The following is a 21,851-nucleotide window of genomic DNA, read 5'->3' on the forward strand; positions in this document are numbered from 1 at the left end:
CTTGTGGCGTAGTTATACTGCCCTGGCATTCTAGGGGCCCAAATGCGTGAGAAGTACCTTGCAATCAAAATGTGTAAAAAATGGCCTGCGAAATCCGAAAGGTGCACTTTGGAATATGTGCCCCTTTGCCCACCTTGGCTGCAAAAAAGTGTCACACATCTGGTATCGCCGTACTCAGGAGAAGTTGGGGAATGTGTTTTGAGGTGTCATTTTACATATACCCATGCTGGGTGAGAGAAATATCTCGGCAAAAGACAACTTTTCCCATTTTTTTATACAAAGTTGGCATTTGACCAAGATATTTATCTCACCCAGCATGGGTATATGTAAAATGACACCCCAAAACACACTCCCCAACTTCTCCTGAGTACGGCGATACCAGATGTGTGACACTTTTTTGCAGCCTAGGTGGGCAAAGGGGCACACATTCCAAAGTGCACCTTTCGGATTTCACCGGTCATTTTTTACAGATTTTGATTGCAAACTTCTTCTCACACATCTGGGCCCCTAGAATGCCAGGGCAGTATAACTACCCCACAAGTGACCCCATTTTATAAAGAAGACACCCCAAGGTATTTTGTGATGGGCATAATGAGTTCATGGAAGTTTTTATTTTTTGTCACAAGTTAGTGGAATATGAGACTTTGTAAGAAAAACAAAATTAAAAAAAATCATCATTTTCCGCTAACTTGTGACAAAAAATAAAAAGTTCTATGAACTCACTATGCCCATCAGTGAATACCTTAGGGTGTCTACTTTCCGAAATGGGGTCATTTGTGGGGTTTTTCTACTGTCTGGGCATTGTAGAACCTCAGGAAACATGACAGGTGCTCAGAAAGTCAGAGCTGCTTCAAAAAGCGGAAATTCACATTTTTGTACCATAGTTTGTAAATGCTGAAACTTTTACCCAAACCATTTTTTTTCTACCCAAACATTTTTTTTAATCAAAGACATGTAGAACCATAAATTTAGCGAAAAATTTATATACGGATGTCGTTTTTTTTGCAAAATTTTACAACTGAAAGTGAAAAATGTCATTTTTTTGCAAAAAAATTGTTAAATTTTGATTAATAACAAAAAAAGTAAAAATGTCAGCAGCAATGAAATACCACCAAATGAAAGCTCTATTAGTGAGAAGAAAAGGAGGTAAAATTCATTTGGGTGGTAAGTTGCATGACCGAGCAATAAACGGTGAAAATAGTGTAGTGCAGAAGTGTAAAAAGTGGCCTGGTCATTAAGGGGGTTTTAGCTAGCGGGGTTGAAGTGGTTAAAGGGACGGAAGTCCGTGATAGTCCGCTAGAATGACCAGGTGGAAGAGGCTTTCTCCGCTTTGAAGTCGGCCCTGTGTGGGTCACCGGTTTTGGTGACGCCCGACTTCAAGAGGGAATTTGTGGTACAGACTGATGCCTCCGAAGTAGGCCTCAGTGCGGTACTGTCTCAGGAAGTCAACGGGGAGGAGCATTCAGTTGTCTTCCTCAGCCGTAAGCTCACTCCAGTGGAGACCCGGTACAGTATAGTGGCGATAGAGTGCCTGGCCATCAAGTGGTCACTCGAGTCTCTCCGCTATTATCTTTTGGGGAGGAAGTTCCGTCTGGTGGCCGATCACTCCCCTCTCAAGTAGATGAGCCAGGCCAAAGAAAGGAATGCTCGGGTCACCAGGTAGTTCTTGTCTCTACAATTCTTTAAGTTTACAGTAGAACACAGGGCAGGCCTGTTACAGAAAAACGCGAATGCCCTGTCCCGAGTACATTGTCTGGCGTGTGTTCACCCCCTCAGGGTTGAACAAAGGGGAGAGGTATGTAGGAATGCGCAGGGGTCCATCATTTACGGAAGGTACGTGTCACCGAGGTTCCTGGCCTCGGTGAGATAGGAACCGGTAGTTTAGTGTGTCAGCAGCAGCTAGGCTGGCTGACACAGTGTTTTTTACTTAGTGTGGCTGTAAAGCCGATCTGGGCCGGTACTTATTGGGAGCAGCCAAAGAGCAGGGTGGGTGGCTGTTCCCCTCGTTCCAAACCAGGTTTTGGGCTGGGATTTAAAAACCCAGCCAGCAGCTCAGCTGAGTGTGGAATGATCCTCCCGGTGATAGTGGAACTGTGGAAGCTCTGTGTTTGGGAGTTGAGGAGTTCTGCCATACTGCAAGGCTGAGAGCCGCATGAGAGCCGTCTGATGGGAGTCAGGCGCCCTAAAGCCTGCTGTGGACTGCAAGGGGACATGTTTTGTTCTGTGTGAATTAACACCAGGACCCTGCAAAATATTGTTTTTCTTTTCTGCCTTTTTGAGTGATTAAACACTGAACTTTTGCTTTTCAACTGTGGTCTTGCCTCTGTAATGCGTCCGCTTACCGTTCCTACCAGAGCAAATCCCTGCATTACATACAATGCGTACACCAAGTCTAACCTAAGTAAATGATAGGCAGACCTACCATAAAAACTAATAATATGCAAGCAATTTGCTTTATATTTGGGCATATATGGGGGACGGAATCTAACGTAACGAAAACATTCAAAGTGTAACGGTGTAACTTTTTGTAATACTTTCTTATTTCATCCACCCCCCATCTAGCAGGTGGTGGTACTCATTCAGTGGAAATGACGTTTACAGAGTGTGGGTCTCCCCATGTTGTGTCCTCACATGCTTAGCTAAGGGGTCTCCTTATTATTACGTATGTCGTTGACATATTCACCCACCTTCCTGCGGAGTTCGCTTGTGGTTTTGCCCACATATTTGATCCTGCAGAAACAGGCAGCCTTGTAAATCACCCCTTTGGAACAACTTGATTTTGTAGCTAGTCCCTTTACGGTGCTCCTGAACACACACCTATTTTGCAAAAATCTATATGCTATAATATAGCTACTACAGTCCAAACACCCTAGGCCAGGCCAGGTATGGGCATATTAGGGATGGCAAGTCAGCCCTGCTTTGACCGACTCTGGATTTGGATCTGCCCCTTCTGCTATTCCACTCCAGTGATACGGTAAGACCTTTCTTTTTATGGGCACTATTCACATCTTGCGCCTTTAGACTCATCTGATCGCATGGTATAAGAGATGTATGGGTATAATTACCTGCAGTTTACTGTGCATTATCTGAGGTCCTTTTCCAGTTTTAATGATTATTTTGTGAGCTCTATTTTTAATTGTTTGCATTAAGGCGAACCTGAGTTTTCGAAAAAAGTTTTCATGATTTCTGTGCTTCATTGTAGAATCATAACTGTGGGGGAGCAGGTCTTTATTGGGCTTCCCTAATGTCTTCCTCCGCCATATTATTGCTTGCTTCACTTGCATAGCTAGATGCATTTCTCTCACAAGCAGGGGGCGTATCCAGGGGTCGAGTCGAGGGGGAACGCGTGGGAACGGCGTTCCTGCACTTTTTTCATGGCAGGAACGCCGTTCCCTTTCATCAGTGTGCGGCGGCGGCAGGCAGTGTGCGGCGGCGGGGGCGGCGGCAGGCAGTGTGCGGCGGCGGGGGCGGCGGCAGGCAGTGTGCGGCGGCAGGGCAGGCACTGAGATGAGCGCTTCCTTCCATTGTGGAAGCGCTCATCTCCATGGTGATCTGTTTCTGTTTATATCGCTGTCCTCAGGACAGCGATACAAACAGAAGACTGCGGAGGAGCAGGGCAGGGAGGTGTGTCCCTTTCCTGTTCCTCTGATAGGCTGCCGGCACTACTAGGAGCAATGTCCTAAACGGAGCAATGTCCTAAAACCACATTATCACAACCACCCTCATCTGTCCAGAACATCACTATCATCCTCTGATATGCACCACCCCCGTTTGTGCTTCCCTCCTCCTTGGCAGCTCAGTCACTTTTTGCCCACAATTTTTGCCATCACCGGAACTACAGGCAGAGAGCGCATGCGCGCATACTACGTCATGACGCACGCACCTCCTCGCGATGGCCGTGATGTTAGGAGCGCTCACTTCATACACACGTGACATGCTCACGTCATCATTGAGCGCCCCGGCCTGACTGCTCACCTCCGGCGCGTGCATCCACCTCCCAGCACGTCACACTACAGCGCCGTTCAGTACCATAAATAGAGCGCCAAAACTCAGAGAAACTGACATCCAGCGCCAGCCTCCTGACCCTGCCTACAGGTATGCCAGTACATCGAGATATAATATCTATTGAGACTTAAAGTATAATTACCATATCTGATCGAAACGCTTTTAGTGATATGCCTCTCTCAACTATGACATCTACTTAACCATATCTCTGCGCCGGCCCCCTGACCCTGCCTATTGATTACATGACTGCAACACTACTAGTGATATGTATTCCCTTGGACCAGACTTTGTCTAAACTATGGCACCGGTCCCACCATATCTCTCATGGCCAATCAACTGGGCAATAGGATTTTCGCTTTTTAACCCTTTCCTGTGATCCTTACACCCCTTTTTTCCCTTTAGGACCCAAACGAATTAAAAAATTCCCTCTTTTAAATGTTTTTTCTCCCTAATGACTATGATCCTACTGAATATCTATCATACTCCAAAATTTACTGTAATTACATCATATGCACGTTATATATTTCTCTAGAGCCCGCTGAAGAAGGTCGTACAGACCGAAACGTCCGGGAATTTTCTGATATGGCACATACTTACTATTTATAAATGAATTGCACTATGAATTGCACTGGATGTACATGAACGATATTCTGTATACTGAAAATTAAAATGTGAAACTTTATTTTGCAAAAAAACTTTTGGAGTGCCGTGGATTTAACCTATATTGTCTAAACCACTCTCACAGGCACCCACACTGGATCGAAGGTGTGCGGAGTACAAAATTATCTAATTAACGACTATCTGCTACTCAAGCACCCAATGTCCAATAATACCTTTTTCTACGATGAAGAAACCTCATCGAATATTATCTCACAGATACAGTTATCAAGCGATTTCCTACAGATCCCAGCACAGGAGTGGAAGACGAGGGACCTCGTTCGCGACCAACGTCGACTCACTTCATTAGAACTACATTGTAGTACCCTTACGGAATACCACAAATGTGGTCGTATCCCAAGGGGCCTACGATCACATCTCAGACCAACATTATTCAAAGAGGACAGCGATTTCTGCGACAGATTCGAACAGATCTTGAACAAATGTTCACTAGATCTAATACTTCTTACAATTGAAAAGTCACATCAAACCATCACGGAATTGACTAAACAAATCGATACAACAGAACAACAACTACAAACCACACTACCCACAGAAGAGTGGACATCCATTAAAGACAAGACAACGAAACAGACATTGGAATTCAGAAAACGCACAGAAGAAACAAAGAGACACAAATTCATAAGAGACGCCGAGGACTACAGACTGAACAAAATCTACAAGTGGCGGGATCCCAACTTTGTCGCACCGAGAGGCTACCAACAATACTACCACTCCCAAGGAGCAAGTACATCTGGCTCAGAAAGTGACAGATCAACAAAACCATCCCGTTTTTTAGGCCGCGGACGGGGCCGATACAGACCAGGCAGAGGAAGACACGCCGAGGCGGGAGAAAGAGAAGAGGACGCACGGATACAGACACGCTCCCAGGTATAACTGATAACCTAGTGATCAATATCTCCTCCGTAACACTCTCCCCAGCACAGATAACAGTACTCCAAAAAGGCCTGTCGTTTTGCCCCTCCAGCCCACTCAATACCTTTCTCTTAGAACAAGAAATGCAGAGGTTCTACAGAGCCATCAGATTAAAAGCCCACTTCTCTGAGTCTGCCAATCAGAATAAGACCAATCCCCCTTCCCAAAATCCCTTATCATTGGACACATTGGGACTTAGGCTCAAGAGCACATACATGCCACCCAGATCATATCACCCCGCAGAGACCTACATTACATTCACACAAAAATCCATACAAGAAGTTCTCAACATGCACCAACAAGGCAAATTCCGCCACACGAACAACCTGTCTCCTGAAGAAATTATGGCAATTAACTCCCTTAAAACACACAAAGAAATTATCTACAAACCAGCAGACAAGGGCGGTGCCATTGTGGTAATGGACAAGTCCATGTACCTCAATGAGGTGATGTCACAACTCTCAGACAAACAAACATACGAACCCATACAATCCAATCCTACACTAGCGATTACACTTAAAATTCAAAAAATCCTCGACCATTACAAGTCTACCCACATCATTGATGACAATACAGCAACCTTTCTAACCAAACAACATCCCATTACCCCTGTTTTCTATATACTCCCGAAAATCCATAAAAACTTACAGAACCCCCCAGGGCGCCCGATCGTAGCATCTACTGACTCCATTTTATCACCATTATCCATCTTTTTAGACCGCATACTGACACCACTCACTAGAACTGCACAATCTTTCATTCTAGACACTAATGACTTCATCACCAAACTACGGAATATTACAGTAACATCTAACACACTACTTGCAACCATGGATGTCAATAGTCTGTACACCTCTATTTCACACGAAAAAGGCATCGAAGCCACCAAATCACTTCTATTATCCCACTCACAGTTATCCACATTAGAACAGGAATTTTGTATACAACTTTTGTCATTGGTCCTCAATGAGAATCACTTCTTATTTGGCGACCAATTCTACGTACAGAAACGCGGTACCGCGATGGGGGCCAATATGGCGCCTCCTTACGCAAATACCTATATGACTGATTTTGAAAACAAATTTGTATACACTCATTCACTTTACCAACAACATGCAAAAATATGGCTGCGCTTCATAGACGACATTTTCATTGTATGGGATGGACCTAAAACCCACCTAGAAACACTCTACGACCATCTTAATAACATTTACCCGGAATTAGGTTTTACTATACACATTGACAACAATGAAGTCAGCTTTCTGGACACACTAGTAAAAAAAGACACCAACAATCAGCTCCAATTCGATTTATACACAAAACCAACTGACAGGAAGCAGTCTTCTTCACTACTCTAGCTGCCATCCCCACACCACAAAAAAAGCGATCCCACTATCACAGATCACGAGGGTCGAACGCATAGTCTCAGACTCAACAACACGCTCATTACGAGTCTCCGAAATGAGCACGAAATTCACAAATAGGGGATACCCACCGGAGTTAACGAAACGGGTAAATAAACCATTACTAAGAACATCCAAGATAGACGCACCTCGCATCCCCTGTGTCACCACATACCATCCCCTCATGCCCAAGATACACAGTTTAGTGCGCCAAAACTGGTCCATTCTACAAAATGCGTATCCAACAGTAGAAGAATTCAAAACTCCCCCACGGACGTGTTATAAAAGAAGCCCAAACATACGGGATAAACTCATTCGGGCGGACTTCGGAGGGATACAAAAGACCCCCAAACAACGCTTCCTACAGAACCCAAAATTTGGAACCTTCCCATGCTTGCACTGTGGTCAGTGCTCCAATATCTTGAAAGGCGACCGGATTACACACCCACGAACGGGTAAACAGTTCTACATTAAGGATTACTTCACATGCGACTCATCCTTTGTCGTCTATATGATAAAATGTCCATGCGGCTTAGTTTACGTCGGAGAAACCACCCAACACATCCGTGATCGCATCTGTAAACATAAATCGACAATACGGACCAAACAATTACTTTTACCGCTACCGGCACACTTTGAAAAATGCAAACATCAAATCGCACAACTCCGGTACCAGGTCATTGAACAGGTACACCAACCAAGACGCGGCGGGAACAGAATTGCACTTCTACAACAAAGAGAGTCTTATTGGATCCATAAACTGGACACACTCGAACCGAAAGGTCTCAATAGGGAATGTGACTTTCATATATTAACATGATTATAATTTACTGTTTGTCTCTCCGTTCCAGGCTCGCTAATGAGGACTAGGCGAACATGGGTGAGATTCAAAAAAAACCTCAACCTTCCTTTTTTCCCCTCCCCCCTTTACCCTCCCTCCCTCCCTTAACCTTTCCCCACCCTTACCTCCCCCCATCCCATCTCATCCCATGCTAGCAAAAATAATTTCTAGAATCTTATTTCTAGATCACAAGTTCAACTGATCCGCTATCTGTCATTGCTCACTATGATATCTTTCCTTCTGTATTTATTTACATGCCTTTTTTACTCTGATGCCTCCTTACTCTGACCCTTGATGTCATTATTACATGATGTAACACTAGATTGTACACTGCAGAATTGCATATATCTAACTGAGCAATGTCCTATAACCACAGTATTACAACCACCCTCATCTGTCCAGAATATCACTATCATCCTCTGATATATACCACCCCCGTTTGTGCTTCCCTCCTCCCTGGCACCTCATTCACCTTTTGCCCACAATCTTTGCCATCACCGGAACTACAGGCAGAGAGCGCATGCGCGCACACTACGTCATGACGCACGCACCTCCTCGCGATGGCCGTGATGTTAGGAGCGCTCACCTCATACACACGTGACATGCTCACGTCATCATTGAGCGCCCCGGCCTGACTGCTCACCTCCGGCACGTGCATCCACCTCCCAGCACGTCACACTACAGCGCCGTTGAGTATCATAAATAGAGCGCCAAAACTCAGAGACACTGACATCCAGCGCCAGCCTCCTGACCCTGCCTACAGGTATGCCAGTACGCCGAGATACAATATCTATTGAGACTTAAAGTATAATTACCATATCTGATCGAAACGCTTTTAGTGATATGCCTCTCTCAACTATGACATCTACTTAACCATATCTCTGCGCCGGCCCCCTGACCCTGCCTATTGATTACATGACTGCAACACTACTAGTGATATGTATTCCCTTGGACCAGACTTTGTCTAAACTATGGCACCGGTCCCACCATATCTCTCATGGCCAATCAACTGGGCAATAGGATTTTCGCTTTTTAACCCTTTCCTGTGATCCTTACACCCCTTTTTTCCCTTTAGGACCCAAACGAATTAAAAAATTCCCTCTTTTAAATGTTTTTTCTCCCTAATGACTATGATCCTACTGAATATCTATCATACTCCAAAATTTACTGTAATTACATCATATGCACGTTATATATTTCTCTAGAGCCCGCTGAAGAAGGTCGTACAGACCGAAACGTCGGGAATTTTCTGATATGGCACATACTTACTATTTATAAATGAATTGCACTATGAATTGCACTGGATGTACATGAACGATATTCTGTATACTGAAAATTAAAATGTGAAACTTTATTTTGCAAAAAAACTTTTGGAGTGCCGTGGATTTAACTCATTGTCTAAACCACTCTCACAGGCACCCACACTGGATCCAAGGTGTGCGGAGTACAAAATTATCTAATAAAAGGCACTACTAGGCCGTCAGCCTAACAGAGGCCGGCGTAGGCGGCGCGATGACGTCATCATCATCGCGCTGCCTGAGCCGGGCAGCACACAGCAGGGACACAGGCCGGAAGAGGCCTGCATCGCTGCTGATGATGGTAAGTATTAGGTTTTTTTTTTCTTAGAGGGGGGAGCTGGCACTATGGAGGGAGCTGGCACTATGGGGGGAAGAGGGCTGGCACTATGGAGGGAGCTGGCACTATGGGGGGAAGAGGGCTGGCACTATGGGGGGGACTGGCACTATGGGGGGGACTGGCACTATGGGGGGACTGGCACTATGGAGGAGCTGGCACTATGGGGGAGCTGGCACTATGGGGGAGCTGGCACTATGGGGGGGGGGCTGGCACTATGGGGGAAGAGGGCTGGCACTATGGGGGAGGCTGGCACTATGGGGTGAGCTGGCACTATGGGGGGGGCTGACACTTTGGGGGGGGAGCTGGCACTATGGGGGGAGCTGGCACTATGGGGGGGAGCTGGCACTATGGGGGGGAGCTGGCACTATGGGGGCATTTCTTACTGGCACATTATGGGGGGGGCACCATGGGGGAGAGGAGCACTATGGGGGTATCTGGGGGCTCTAAAGGGGCTTTTTTTAAATTATTGGCACAATATGGGGGCACTATAGGGGTGAGAGGCACAATAGGGCATCTGGTGTCACTATAGGGGCATTATTTGGGGGCACTATGGGGAAGTGGGGGCTCTAAAGGGGCCTTTTTTATTGGCACATTATGGGGGGCACTATGGCATTTGGTGGCACTAAGGGGGCATTTTTACTGGCACATTATGGGAGGCACTATAGGGGAGAGCGGCACTATGGGGGAGTGGAGCACTATTGGGGCATATAGTGGCACTAAGAAGGGGCATTTTTTACTGGCATATTATGGGGGACACTATGGGGAAGGGGGAGAGGAGCACTATGAGGGCATTTACTGGGGCACTATATAGGGGTATTTTATAATACTGGCATACATTATGGGGACATTAGCTCAACTGTGGGCACTAAGTGGGGGTATTTCATGTACTGTCATATTATAGGGAGAATTATTACTACTAGGGGGTATTATGCGGAGCTTTACTACTACTGGGGGCTATGAGTAACATGATTACTAGTATAGGCACTATAGGGGCATTATTACTACTAAGTGTGCTCTGGCAGATAATTATTTCTATTGGTGGGATTTTGGGAAGCACTGTTACTTTGGGGGATCAGCTTAGCACAATTATTTTTGGGGGACATTATCTTTATACTATTAGTGTCTGGGCGCAGTTATTTTTAGAGCACTGTGTGCCAATAATTGTTGAAGGGGGCACTATCTGTGTGGTAGTAGCATTTCCAGGGGGACTGTTTCTGCAGTATAGTATTGGGGGCACAGCGGGCACAGTATTGGGGGCACTATCTGGTAGAAGTATTTCCAGGGGGACTGTTTCTGTAGTATAGTATTGGGGTGGCAGGAAAGGGTGTTCAGAAGATGTGAAGATGATGGAAATGTGGGAAACTAATGTCTGTTTGTCAATCTCTGCAGAGACGGGAGATGGCGGAAGAATCATCATGGCGGTCTGGTCTGAATAGAGAAGATGAGGAAAGAGAACGTCTACAACAAAGGTGACATCACGGGATGTAAGAGGTATGAGGTGCTATGTAGGAGAGGAGATGCTCCGGCTCCTTCCCCTGCCATTTGCAGAAGGAGGATTCAGAGCTGGGTGAGGACGGCCAAGGGGGGCAGCAGGCCACGGGCGGGTGGCAGATGGTTAATTTTGCAGTTGTTTGTGTAAACTGGCACTTTACAATAAATGTTGCACTGAATTTTCTGCGAAATATATATTTTTTTTTGGGGGGGGGGGGGTTGCAGTGGATCTTGGGTGAGTTCCCACACTTTTTTTTCCCAGGACTTCACCCCTGGGCGTATCCCTTCTCTGGAATCTGCCAGTACTGTTTGCAATGAACTCACTTCATACTATGTTTGTTTTCTTCTATGGAGATCAGAAAGCTGATAAGCAGGGAGAAGCAGTTCTATCAGGAGCTCAGCTAGATCTGACACATCTGTGTCTCTTTTGCTAGAGATCAATCTTGCCTGACAATAGGCAGTGGGCTGCAAATTTGGTGGAAGTGAGACCCCTAGTGGACATGACTGATGACTGAAGTGATTTTGAAATGTGCTATTTACACCATTCTCTATTACATGAACGTGTGGTAAAGTGCAGGGACTCTTTAACCCTTTAGTGACCACCGATACATGTTTTTATGGAGGTCACTAAGGGGCTTTAGGCTGGGCTGCTGCTTTTTTATGAGAGTCGCGGACCTGTTCTAACAGCCTGGGTCGGCTGAAGTGCTGATCCGGGCTGTTTAACACTTTACATGACGCAGGCAATGGCGCCCGTCGCATGTAAAGCAGTGACAGAGGGAGCGGACTCCTTCTGTCTACTATCCGCACCCCGCAAATGCGATCGCTATGTGCCGATGTGTGTGAAGCCTACATGGCTTCCGATATAGGCCCTGGTCCCGGCTGCAGTAATTTCCAGCAGGCTGTTTCTCTCTGGCGCAGCCTGCTGGTCAATGTTAAAATAGCATTGCTATTAAAATAAAATGCATTATAGGGATAAGCAATCAAAATACTGTATGTTATAGTCCCCTTGTGGGACTATTAAGTGGTAAAAAAAACAAAAAAAAAAAACATTTATTAAATAAATAAAAATCCATAAAAAAGTTACACTTTTTTATCCATTGAAAATATGCTTTTCAGTAAAGAAATTAGCAAAAAAAATAAATTCCCCGTATATTTGGTATTGCTGCGTCCATAATCACCCATATATTAGCTAAGGGGTGATATACCTAGCTATAGAGACGGAAAAAAAAAAATTGTAGCTCTTGGAACGCGACGATGAACAAAGGAAAAGAAAGGCTTGGTCAGTAAGGCCCAAAAGAGGCTGGTCACTAAGGGGTTAAAAGCTACATTTTAATTTATTTAGGTTCAGTGTGATTGAGCATGTGGCTCAAGTTGTTACTCAGATTTACTAAGCCTATAGATGGCGGAAGCTTAGGTAAACTGCCTAGACCTGCACCAGATTTATCTTAATGACTCAGCCTGGATGATAAGGCACCTTTCACACCAGCGAGTTTTCCGTGCGGTTGCAATGCGTGACGTGAACGCATAGCACCCGCACTAAATCCTGACCCATTCATTTCAATGGGTCTGTGTACATGTGCATTTTTCACGCAGCCCTGGCCCCATAGAAGTGAATAGGGCATCAGTGAAAAAGGCATCGCATCCGCAAGCAAGTCCAGATGCAATGCGTTTTTCACTGATGTTGTTTGTAAACCTTCAGTTTTTTATCACGTGCGTGAAAAACACATCAAAACGCATTGCACCCGCGCGGAAAAAACTGAACAGCAGTATCATACAGCAGACAACTGGCTGCAATGATGGGGGTGGCTATTATGTTGAATAGGACAAGTGATTAAAATATCCCAGGTTCTAGTCCCTCTAAAGGGCTTAAAAGTTGTCACTGTAAAAGTTCAAAAAAAAATGAAATCCCCTCTTTCCCAATTTTACATCTAAAAATTTATAAACAAAAATAACATACTAGTAGAGTTGAGCGGACACCTGGATGTTCGGGTTCGACGGGTTCGGCTGAACTTCCCAAAAAAGTTAGGCCCCTTTCACACGGGCGAGTATTCCGCGCGGATGCGATGCGTGAGTTGAACGTATCGCACCCGCACTGAATACTGACCCATTCATTTCTATGGGGCTGTTCACATGAGCGGTGATTTTCACACATCACTTGTGCGTTGCGTGAAAATCGCAGCATGCTCCTCTTTGTGCGTTGCGGTGCGATAATCCACGCAACGCAGGCCCCATAGAAGTGAATGGGGTTGTGTGAAAATCGCAAGCATCCGCAAGTAAGTGCGGAGGCGGTGCGATTTTCACGCACGGCTGCTAGGAGACGATCGGGATGGAGACCCGATCATTATTATTTTCCCTTATAACATGGTTATAAGGGGAAATAATAGCATTCTGAATACAGAATGCATAGTCAAATAGCGCTGGAGGGGTTAAAAAAAATAAAAAAAAATATTTAACTCACCTTAGTCCACTTGTTCGCGTAGCCCGGCATCTCCTTCTGTCTCCTTTGCTGAACAGGACCTGTGGTGAGCATTCATTACATGAACAGGACCTGTGATGATGTCACTCCGGTCATCACATGATCCATCACATGATCTTTTACCATGGTGATGGATCATGTGATGACTGTGACGTCACCAAAGGTCCTTGTTGCTACAAAAAGCTAAGATCAAGACAGAAGGAGATGCCGGCTGCGCGAGCAAGTGGATTAAGGTGAGTTAAATTATTATTATTATTTTTTTTTTAACCCTTCCAGCGCAATTTTACTATGCATTCTGTATTCACAATGCTATTATTTTCCCTTATAACCATGTTATAAGGGAAAATAATACAATCTACAGAACATTGATCCCAGACCCGAACTTCTGTGAAGAAGTTCGGGTTTGGGTACCAAACACGCGCGATTTTTCTCACGCGAGTGCAAAACGCATTACAATGTTTTGCACTCGCGCGGAAAAATCGCGGGTGTTCCCGCAACGCACCCGCACATTTTCCCGCAACGCCCGTGTGAAAGGGGCCTTAGAGTTCGGGACCCGAACTTGACCCCAAACCCGAACCCCATTGAAGTCAATGGGGACCCAAACTTTTAAGCACTAAATTGGCTGTAAAAATGTCATGGAAAGGGCTAGAGGGCTGCAAATGGCAGCAAAATGTGGTTAAGAGCATGGCAAGTGCCCTGCAAACAAATGTGGATAGGGAAATGACTTTAAATAACAAAATATGCAAAAATAAAAAATAATATTTGTGATCTAGGAGGACAAGGTCCATATGGAGAAGGAGGCGGTGGATGTGGCGGTGTAGGTGGAAGCGGCGGTGGAGGAGGAGGAGGTAGCCTACAATGCTTTTTTGCTTTAAATGTATTTTATTTATTTTTTTATTAGGGTACACCCCAATTTGATTGAGCGAAAATGTGGGAAAAGCTGTTAAAGCTCAAATGTGGGAAAAATTATTGAAGCACAAACTTGTTAAAGTTTAAGCATTGAATGAAAGGATGTGGCGCGCATCAATTAAAGAAGAATTTCTTACATTTTATTCCCTGTGACCTATGCAGAGCAGAAGTTTCTATCCGGCAAAATTTTAAAAATGTCACCTGACAATGTAACCAGGGGCGTAACTATAGGGGAAGCAGGGAAAGCGGCTTCTTTGGGGCCCTGACCCAGAAGGGGCCCATCCAGGAAGAGGAGGACTAAAAGATTTAGTCAGGGCTCCCTTAACAATATTACACAATAAAATGATATACAGTGACAGTATAGACAGTGTAGAAAACGGATGGAAGAGCTGCCGGGCCTGGTCTGAGAAAGCAATCTTTACTAGCTACAGGAATGGGGGCGGCATGAAAGGAAGGGGTTGCGAAAAAATTACTGGGGGGAGGGGGATCATTTCTAGCTAAGCCACTGAATGTAACAGACGATTTTTGAAATTTATGTTCCTGTCACCTATGCAGAGGTGCCCCCGTGAAATCCACCATCCATTTGGATATCTTCTCTATCAACTTTCGATTCTTTTCTGCGCCTACCATGTTGATCACGGTTTTTGGCAAATCAGGGTTCCACGCCGGAGAGGGAGCGTGAGAAAGAGAGACCACATCCAAGAGAGATAAATTGATTAATTTTTTTGGGGATCGAGCAGACATATGGGAAAAGTTATTTAGGCGCAAATGTGGGACAAATTATTGAAGCGCAAATGTGGTACAACTTTTGAAAGTTGAGGCATTGGATGAGCGGAGGGGCACGCATCAATTAAAGAAGAATTTCTGAAATTGTATTCCCTGTCACCTATGCAGAGCAGGGGTTTATTCACGTCCAAAATTGTAAAATGTCAACCCAAGAATGTAACAGAAAAATTACTGAAATTTATTAACCTGTCTACTTGGTAAAGCAGGGGTCTATGACAGAAAACAATTGTTTATTGTCATCCGAAAATGTAAAATAAAAATTATTAAGCTGTCAACTAGGTAGAGGAGGGGTATATTACACCCAAAAATTGGTGAATTTCACCAGAAAATGTAACAGACAAATTAGTTATTCTTTTTTTTACCTGAATATTAGGTATAGCAGTGGTATATCACACCCAAAAATTGTTGAATTTCACTCGAAAATGTAACAGACAAATTTGTGTTGTTTTTTTACCTGTCTACTAGGTATAGCAGTGGTACATCACACCCAAAAATTGGTGAATTTTAACTGAAAATGTAACAGACAAATTTTTTATTAATTTTTTTACCTGTCTACTAGGTATAGCAGTGGTATATCCCACCCAAAAATTGGTGAATCTCACCCAAAAATGTAACAGACAAAGTAGTGATATGAAATAAAATTAAATTAAATACGTACAAATAAAAAAAAAATTGATTTATGAGGTGGAGTTCCATATGGAGTAGGAGTTTGAGTAGGCGGACGTAGCGGTGTAGGTGGAAGCGGCGGTGGAGGAGGACGAGGTAGCCAACAATGGTTTTTGGTTTTAATTTTTTTAATTTTTGTAAATTAGGGTACACTTCAAAAGAGTGTGAAATATACAAAATACAAGAATGAGCAACTGCGCTGCAGTATAACAATGGCTGGTTAAGGCCGGTATACATGTCTATTCTGCACAAGGTACGGACAAGTCCTGTGGGATCCATGCCTGGTTCATTTTAATGAATGTGAGCTTGTCCATATTGGCTGTGGACAGGCGCCTGCGCTTGTCTGTGATAACGCCCCCTGCCGTGCTAAACACACGTTTAGATAATGCAGGGCAGGCCAGCACCTCCAAGGCGTAAATGGCAAGCTCAGGCCATGTGCCCAATTTGGAAACCCAGAAGTTGAAGGGGGCAGACCTGTCATTCAGTACGTGTAGGCGTGTGCCCACATACTGCCCACCATGTTGGTGAAATGCTGCCTCCTGCTAAGATGTTCCATATCAGCTGGTGGTGCTGGTTGTTGTGGCGTGCTGACAAAGCTTTTCCACATTTCGGCCGTGCTAACCCTGCCTTCTGAGGTGCTGGCTGTGCCCCAGCTGCATTGGCAACCTCTTCCTCTGCCTTCGCCTTGTGTTTCCACTGTGCCTCCGCTGTCAGATGGGAATGCCACCAGCAGCGCGTCTACCAGCGTGCGCTTGTACTTGCGCATCTTACGATCACGCTCCAGTGAGCGAATTAAGGGCGGTATGTTGTCCTTGTAATGGGGTTCCAGCAACGTGGCCACCCAGTAATCAGCACAATTTCGAATGTGGGCAACACGGCGGTCGTTGCGGAGACACTGCAGCATGTAATAGCTTATCTGTGCCAGGCTGCCCAGAGGCAACGAAAAGCTGTCCTCTGTGGGAGGTGTATCGTCTGTGTCCTCTGTATCCCCCCAGCCACGCACCAGTGATGGCCATGAACTGGTCTGGGTGCCACCCTGCTGTGAACAAGGTTCCTTCTCCTTCATCTCCTCATCCTCCACCTTGTCATCCTCCAGAACTGTGCCCTGGCTGGACAATTGTGTACCTGGCGTTTGTGGGTGCAGGAACCCACCCTCGGAGCCACTTGTGAATGACTGGCCGGAAACCCTACGAAATGATCCCTCTTCCTCCTCCTTCTCCTGTGCCACATCCTCTTCCATCAGTGCCAGCAGCGTTTTGTCAAGGAGGCAAAGAAGTGGGATAGTAACGCTGAGAACGGCATTATCGGTACTGGCCATGTTGGTGGAGTACTCGAAACAGCGCAACAAGGAACACAGGTCTCGCATGGAGGCCCAGTCATTGGTGGTGAAGTGGTGCTGTTCCTCAGAACGACTCACCCGTGCGTGCTGCAGCTGAAACACCACTATCGCCTGCTGCTGCTCGCACAGTCTGGTCAGCATGTGCAAGGTGGAGTTCCACCTTGTGGGCACGTCGCATATGAGGCGGTGAGCGGGAAGGCTGAAGTTACGCTGCAGAGCTGACATGTGATCAGCAGCAGGGTGAGAACGCCGAAAGCGCGCACAGACATCCCGCACTTTATGCAGCAGCTCTGACATATCGGGGTAATTTTAAAGTATTCTCTGCACCAGCAAATCGCACACTACTAGGCCAGGCTTGAGGCTCACTGGCACCAACCACTCATCGGTCTGTTGTTCAAGGCCCGTCCACAGCTCCTGCCCAGTGTGGGGTTTGTCCCCCAAACAGATACGTTTTAAAACTGCCTGCTGTCGTTTACCCCTTGCTGTACTGAAGTTGGTGATGAAGGTGTTACGCTGACCGGATGAGGAGCCGGTAGAGGATGAGGAAGCAGAGTAGGAGGAGGAAGCAACAGGAGACAAAATGAAGCGCCCTGCAATCCTCGGTGGTGGAAGGACATGCGCCAAACTGCTATCCGCCTCAGGCCCAGCCGCCACTGCATTTACCCAGTGTGCTATTATGGAGATATAACGCTCCTGACTGTGCTTACTGGTCCACGTATCCGTAGTGAGGTGCACCTTGCCACAGATAGCGTTGCGCAGTGCACATACCTGATTTTGTCCCCTACTTGGTTGTGCAGTGAAGGGATGGCTCGCCTGGAAAAGAAATGGCGTCTGGGCACGACGTACTGTGGGACAGACACCGCCATAAGGCCTTTAAAACTATCCGTCTCCACTAGACGAATGACAGCATTTCAAAGGCCAGTAATTTAGAAATGCTGGCATTCATGGCTAGGGATTGCGGGTGGGTAAGGGGGTACTTCCTTTTCCTCTCTAAATTTCTTCCTGCAAAAACAAGCCCTCGTACAGCTCTGTAGACCAAAAGATAAAAAAGTTTTGGCTGTCAAAAAACAATGATGGAAAAAAAAAAATTGATTTTTTTTCAAAGGTTCAAAAGTAGTAGATAATTATTTTTTTCAAGTTTGGTATCGCCATATTCTTATTCGTAGAGACCATCAAGGTATATCAAAGTGGCATAGGACCTAACGCTAACCTACCTGTGCCATATGGGCAATTATAGGTAGGGGCACAGAGTCCAACACACAGCCAATAACACTCAGTTGCCTCCAGTGTGAAATCACACATACAATGGGAGGAGGGAGGAGGCTGTGAGTCCCACCTATAACCGGCTCATGTTACGCAGGCCACACAGGTGCACCTGAATGTTTCCATTAAATCAAAATCAAGGCACATTCAAACCTGGAGTTGCCACACCTCCAGGCATGCATGTACAAACAGAATAACATAATAACGTGGTCATAAAAGGCAGAAAGATGCTCAAAACCCCGTATGCTGTTGCGCATATATAATCGGGGGAGCAAATCCTGCACATGTGATCCATTGCTAACAGCAATCCCCAGAAAAAATGCATACAATGGAGGATGCCGGCAGCGGACCACATGTACCACAGAAACATCCTACACGGGGGAGCCAAATGTGTGGATGTATTTGGCTATATAAAGAAAAAATTGGTGCACTACAATGGAAAATGCAATTGACAATATATGGCTAAACCCTCACACTGATATAAAAATGAGACTTTCGCTAATATATTCTTATATCAAGAACATACTGGAGCCCGCGCACCCCGTCAAGGTATCTCAAAGTGGAATGGGACCTAACGCTAACCTACCTGTGCCGTATGGGCAATTACAGGGGCTGTATCGGCAACTACAGAGGCATAAAGTGCGACACACAGTGAACAACACCCAGTTACCTCCAGCGTGAAATCACACATAAAATGGGAGGAGGCTGTGATCCCACCTATCACTGACTCATGTGACGTATGCCCGTGGTCCCGTGCCACTTTGAGATACCTTGACGGTGTGCGTGGGCTCCAGTATGTTCTTGATATAAGAATATATTGGCGAAAGTCTAATTTTATTAACAGTGTGAGGGTTTAGCCAAATATTTTCAATTACATCTACCATTGTAGTGCACCGTTTTTTTGAAAATTTCTGTTTTATTTAGCCAATCACATCCATATATTTGGCTATCCTGTGCAGGATGTCTTTGTGGTACATGTGGTCCACTGCGGGCATCCTCTATTGTATGCATTTTTTCTGGGGATTGCTGTTAGCAACGGATCACATGCGCAAGATTTGCTCCCCCGATTATATATCCACAACAGCATATGGGGTTTTGAGCATCTTTCTGCCTTTTATGACCACTTTATTCTGTTATTCTGTTTGCACAGTCAAAACCCCAAAAACCTTGGTGGAATTGTAGTTTTATTTTCAATTCATCCCCATAAATAATTTTTTCCCCATTTTCCAGTAACAGACATGGTAAATTGAATGGTGCTCTGAAATAGTACAACTTATTCTCAAAAATATTCTCAAAAAAAAAAAAAAATTAGCCCTCATATGGCTCTATGAATGGAAAAAACAAAAAAGTAAAACCCATAATGGGCCCCTTACTACATACTCTGAAAACAATACAAATAATGAAGAACTTTCAAAAATGGACTGCAAATAAATATAAAAATCTTCACATTAAAATTGTAAATGGCTCTGTTCTGTCAAATAGAAAACTACTGAAAGAACAAAAATTATGTTTAACACTGTAGTCATGAATCCCTTAAAAAATAAATAAATAATGATTTCTATATTCCAAGTGTAAAATCGAAAACTATACAAATATATACTACGAACCGGATGGTATTTCGCTTTAAACATGCAATACAGTTAATACCAGTTGGGCCGAACATGGTGAACGGATTAAACATGGCCGCAGGATTATTGCCATAAGGGACAGGAGCCTGAAAACTAGAAGTTGCCATATAGTATGTTGGTCAAGCAGAGCAGTTGCTGGTATGGGATTTGGCTGGTTAGGTGTGTGGCACAATATGCCAACTATTGCTGTTTTGGCCTGCAATCTCATGAAAATGCCTATTTGTATGAGAACTACAAAAAAGTGGCCACATGGTTGACCACTATATCCATTTTACCTAATAATTAAAGTTGTACTTACCTTTAACCATTGCATCCTGAAACTACATATGAAGAGTACCTCGTGGTGCAGCAAGTGACCAGCAATTGGATCGAACAAACTGTTTAACTGCCTCCGGACCGCCTAACGCAGGATCGCGGTCCGGAGGCGGCTGTCTCAGGCAGAGTGACGCATCTATGCGCCATCTCGCGAGACTTCCTGTGAACGCACCCACACAGGCGCGCGCGTTCACAGGATCCGAAGGTGAGCGAGTGGATCTACAGCCTGCCAGTGGCGATCGTTCGCTGGCAGGCTGTAGATGCAATTTTTTTAACCCCTAACAGGTATATAGTCTAATATACCTGCTACCTGGTCCTCTGGTGGTCCCTTTTGCTTGGATCTACCACCAGAGGACACAGGCAGCTCAGTAATAAGTAGCACCAATCACCACACTACACTACACCCCCCCTGTCACTTATTAACCCCTTATTAACCCCTGATCACCCCATATAGACTCACTGATCACCCCCCTGTCATTGATCACCCCCCTGTAAGGCTCCATTCAGACGTCCGTATGTGTTTTACAGATCCACGGATACATGGATCGGATCCGCAAAACACATACGGACGTCTGAATGGAGCCTTAGAGGGGGGTGATCAATGACAGGGTGGTGATCACCCCATATAGACTCCCTGATCAACCCCCTGTCATTGATCACCCCCCTGTAAGGCTCCATTTAGACATTTTTTTGGCACAAGTTAGCGGAAATAGGTTATTTTTTTTTTTTTTCTTACAAAGTCTCATATTCCATTAACTTGTGTCAAAAAATAAAATCTCACATGAACTAACCATACCCCTTACGGAATCCAAATGCGTAACATTTTTAGACATTTATATTCCAGACTTCTTCTCACGCTTTAGGGCCCCTAAAATGCCAGGGCAGTATAAATACCCCACATGTGACCGCATTTCGTAAAGAAGCCACCCCAAGGTATTCGCTGAGGGGCATATTGAGTCAATGAAAGATTGAACTTTTTGTCCCAAGTTAGCGGAAAGGGAGACTTTGTGAGAAAAAACAAAAAAAATCTAAATTAAAATCAAAATTAAAAGCACAAAATTAGATAGCTTGTACAGCTGTATTCAACTTTGCCCATACTGCAGTCTCACAGCCTGGGAGAGGCATATGTAGGATACAGCTTGGTACTACTTTGCCCAGATTGTAGGCTGTAAGCCCAGGAGAGGCATGTTAGAGTAGGACCCATCTGATTAGAAGCCACCTTGACGTCTGGTAGATGGGCTCGACATATGTTTGATCAATTATATGCGCAAAGAGCTTCTAACTGCACTTGCAGTAAGTATGGCCACCAAGCCGCTATTATTTTTTCAGTGTTTGCTTATATCTTTGTGCAATTGACTAGCGGTGTGCTGTTACCTGTAGTTCTACTAATACATTAGGGATTCTGTGATGGGGCACATCTGATATATGTTTGCGGATTATAGTCTGCCGGCTACAATATGTGGGCTGCACAACCAACTCAATAAAGACTAGAATTTAGAAT

This window comes from Bufo gargarizans, chromosome 2 (genome assembly GCF_014858855.1).
Source record: "Bufo gargarizans isolate SCDJY-AF-19 chromosome 2, ASM1485885v1, whole genome shotgun sequence".
In the NCBI taxonomy this organism is placed as follows: Eukaryota; Metazoa; Chordata; class Amphibia; order Anura; family Bufonidae; genus Bufo; species Bufo gargarizans.